The 3,843-nt window shown below is 44.2% G+C and overlaps 1 protein-coding gene across 1 annotated transcript in view; it reads right to left on the reverse strand.

The window, feature by feature from the left end:
• Nucleotides 1-79: 79 nt before the first annotated feature.
• Nucleotides 80-3,843, reverse strand: part of LOC107570969 (importin subunit beta-1-like) — a 46,526-nt gene continuing 42,762 nt past the window's right edge. The window contains exon 24 of the mRNA XM_016257253.1: nt 80-91. The gene's annotated coding sequence lies outside the window, so the exon portion shown is untranslated. The remainder of the gene's footprint in view (nt 92-3,843) is intronic.

Below are 3,843 nucleotides of genomic sequence, written 5' to 3' on the forward strand. Positions count from 1 at the left end.
GACACCGTGATGAAGCTGGTATGTGTTTGCAGTACGCAAGCCACGGTTTGAAGCTGGTATGTGTTTGTGATGTGACCCCCTCTCTCTCTCTCTTTCTCTCTCTCTTTCTCTCTTGCGCTCTCTCTCTCTCGCGCACACACACACAATGCGCAAAACTCTGCATTTGCACAGTCAATAGCAAATACTTAAACTAATAACAAAACAGTAGCTGATTCAGAAGCGCCAGATTGTCATAGCAAAGTCAGAATTACCTCCTCTCCTAGGTTCACGAAACGGTCGTCCATAAAATGCGTTGCTGTTCTGTTGTAAGTCATCTTAAAGATTCCTAAATGCATCTACTTTCGGAAGGCCAAATAAAGTGCTTTTGCTTTCGCCTAGAAACACACAGCGTCTCCCTGACATGGCTGCTTCAACACTAACTGCGGTTACTGAAACCACGCCTTCTTTCTTTGCGTGCACATTTGGGTGGCATTATGCAAATATTTCCACATAGTGAGGTAGATATGTGGGGGCGTGTTAGAACAAACCGTTTTAGGGGGGCGTGGCAGAGTCTTAACTTTGATAAAGAATATCTCTTTGGGTTTTTGGGATCTTATCTATGCACAATCAGCTTGTAACACTCCAAAGAGAAAGGAAAACTTGAAATCGCATCATATGACCCTTTTAAGTGATTACATGAGACACTATAAATTCAGTAAGTTGCAGTGTATCTTTCAGCATGCCCTCGGATGTTCATTTATTTGAATGCTAATTAGAATGCACTCCTGCTTCGCTTGAACTGAGGCAAAGCGGGAGCGTGCATGAACCGTCCCGCCACTAAAGAGCTCCAAAACTGTATTTATAGTTTGAAATTCCTAATAACACGAACAGAATTTGAACGCTGAGATTTTGTTTCCTATTATCAAAGGTAACCTGCTCTGTCGTCTTTGCTCCGTGATGCTTTTCACGCCGTAAGAAAATGAATGTGTGACAAGAGAGCGTGTACTAGCAGAGGCTGGAAGGTACACCAGATGAGATAAAGCGCGATGTGGAACACCAGACTTGAGGTCGAGTCGAGACTAAAATAAATGCTTCTTTCAGTACGATTAAACTAAGAAAATTAAATAGTGGCATATAAACTGGACACCCCTCTGGCTCCGCCACTGACTGAACTGGACTAGATCCAAAAAGCAACAGTTTGAACACAAAGAGGTCTGAGACACCGTTACTGCTTAAGTGGACCAAAAAAGGATTTGAGTCCTCTTTCAGGAACTGCGATAGTGTGAACATAAAGCAAACTGGGTCTTTTTTCACTTGATCCACCTCTTGGTCCATTTAAGGGGTCTGGGTCCGGTTCTTTTAAAGAGGACTCAAGTGTGAAAACACCTATATAGACGATTGGCTGATTATAGCTGAGAGAGAAAGGGATGCAAAAAACTGCCCATGTGCTCGCTCAGATCACATTGCTCGGCTTCAGAGTGAATGTGAGCAAAAGCAATTTCTCTCCTGCCCAGAATGTGATATTTATGGGTCTGGAGCTGAATTCCATCACAATGCATGCACGCCTGTCGCAAGAGCACATTCTCTTCTTCATGAATTGCCTCTCGGAATTCAGGGAAGGACAGTATTATGTGTCTCCTGAGAATGAGGGCATTCATGAAGTGGGTTTTATTTCTATACAAGTGGGCCATCATGTTGCGGAAAGTGGTAACAACAGATGCGTACTTGACAGGATGGGGAGCCGCACAGGAGGGCAGAACAGTGAGTGGTGTGTGGCCAAGCACACTCCCCTCAGCCCATATAAATTATCTGGAGCTCCTCACTGTTTGGAAAGCTCTGAAACATTTCCATCACATGCTGGTGTGTTGCGAAAACACCACAGCCGCAGCACATATCAACCGCCAGGGGGATGCGCTCATCCAGGCTTCATGCTCTAGCTCTAAGGCTGTTAGTATGAAGTGGGCAGCACTTTCTGTCGTTACAGGCGGCCCATGTCCCAGGTGTTCTGAACATGGGCGCAGACCTGTTGACGAGGGGGAACCCACTCTACAGAGACTGGCGCCTCCACCCTCAGATAGTGAGTGCTATGCTATGTAAGAGATTCGGCCAGGCAGATGTTGATCTCTTCACCTTGTGTGAAAACACCCATTGTCCTATGTTCTCACTTCTGGATGAGGATGCCCCTCTCGGCGGGGATGCACTGGCCCATCTATGACACAATGTTCTGCTTTACGCATTTCCTCTTTGCCTAATGATGCCTACCTTGGTCAGTGAAGAACAGAGCTTGTAGAAGCCATCTCTTTGGCATATGAACCCAAGGGAGTGCGGCCTCCAGGGGGCTTAAGAGCACACTCCACTAGAGGCATCGCCACCTCTTGGGCTTTTGGACGTATGGTATGTCTTCAGCCTCCTCGCCAATCGTGTAAATCAGGACATTCACTTGATTTTCGTCTCGCTGTATCTCCAAACCAGATGCAATCCAAAATAGTTCTCAAAGTTTTATCCACATTGGCCAGTCATCCGCTTTGAACATGTATTTTTCCGGTGGAGAAACTTGAAATTGATTCATACTTGTGCAGTTTGCTGTTAACGCCTCTCGCTGACAGAACGAAATTAATTCAAAACCAAACTGTACAGCTTACAAGCTTGCTGCAGATTATTTTATACATCTGACACCATGTTCTGCAGTCTAATATTTGCACAACAGCCTCTTTGCAGGGATGACACAACAGTCAGCCATAAATCTTCTCAAAACTTTATTCTCTATCAAATCATAACACAGTGAAAATATGCTCCACATGTGTATGCTATGAAATTGAACACTATTGTAGTTAACCTAACACTACATTTTAGACCGGAATATTTTACCAGGTTTTGGTAAAATGCAAACCTGCACTCTTGTGTGTTTCATTTTCATTTGTCAGGATGTATGGGTCTGAGTTTGAAACCCTACATCAACTCTACTACTTGTACATGTAAATGATGAGAAATGAACCAAGCACCTTGAGGAACACCTTGTGTTAGAGTATCAGTCGCTGATATATACCCTTGTATAGTGATAATGTACTTTTGTCAATAAATGTGTTACTGTGTGTGACTTTTTATCTTTTGACACTTTTATTTGTAACTAAACTCTACAGGACGTGTCTGACAAAGAATGCAGAGTAGGAGCTCATCTCTTCTTCAAGCTGCTGTTTTTTGCCGTTTTGAGGAACGTCATTGTACTTTCAGCTCAATGTAAGTGGTGTTTTTGGCCTTGTTGGTTGGGTCTAGGTCAGGGGTAGGCATGTTCGGTCCTAGAGAGCCGCAGTCCTGCAGAGTTCAGCTCCAACCCTGAAAACAAAACTCACCTGCCTATAGCCTTAGTAATCCTGAAGACACTGATTAGCTTGTTCAGGTGTGTTTGATTAGGGTTGGAGCTGAACTCTGCAGGACTGCGGCTCTATAGGACCGAACTCGCCTACCCCTGGTCTAGGGTGACCATACGTGCCATTTTTCCTGGACGCATCCTTGCCAGGATTTGTTTTGGCCTTGTTTTCCTGTTTTCATGCTTGCTGAAGGTAATGATCGAAAAGTAGTTTGACCATTAACATGCAGGCATTGTACATAATGGACCAATCATGGTGTGTGTGAGAAGGTGGGATCTACGGTCAAAGCGATGCAATTACGCGTACATAGGATGTGTGTTTGACTTAAAAGCAGCGCGGCTCAGATCGATCAGTGTTTGACATCAAAGTACCTCGAGAGCATTTTGAAAGCATAAGGAACCATCTGTATGGTATTTTGATGTCATACACCGATGTACGCACGCAAACAAAGTGAAAACCTAGATATTTTAGGCAATATAGAAATCCTGGCCAGGAC

This window comes from Sinocyclocheilus grahami, unplaced genomic scaffold (genome assembly GCF_001515645.1).
Source record: "Sinocyclocheilus grahami isolate Dianchi unplaced genomic scaffold, SAMN03320097.WGS_v1.1 scaffold1526.1, whole genome shotgun sequence".
Classification (NCBI taxonomy): Eukaryota; Metazoa; Chordata; class Actinopteri; order Cypriniformes; family Cyprinidae; genus Sinocyclocheilus; species Sinocyclocheilus grahami.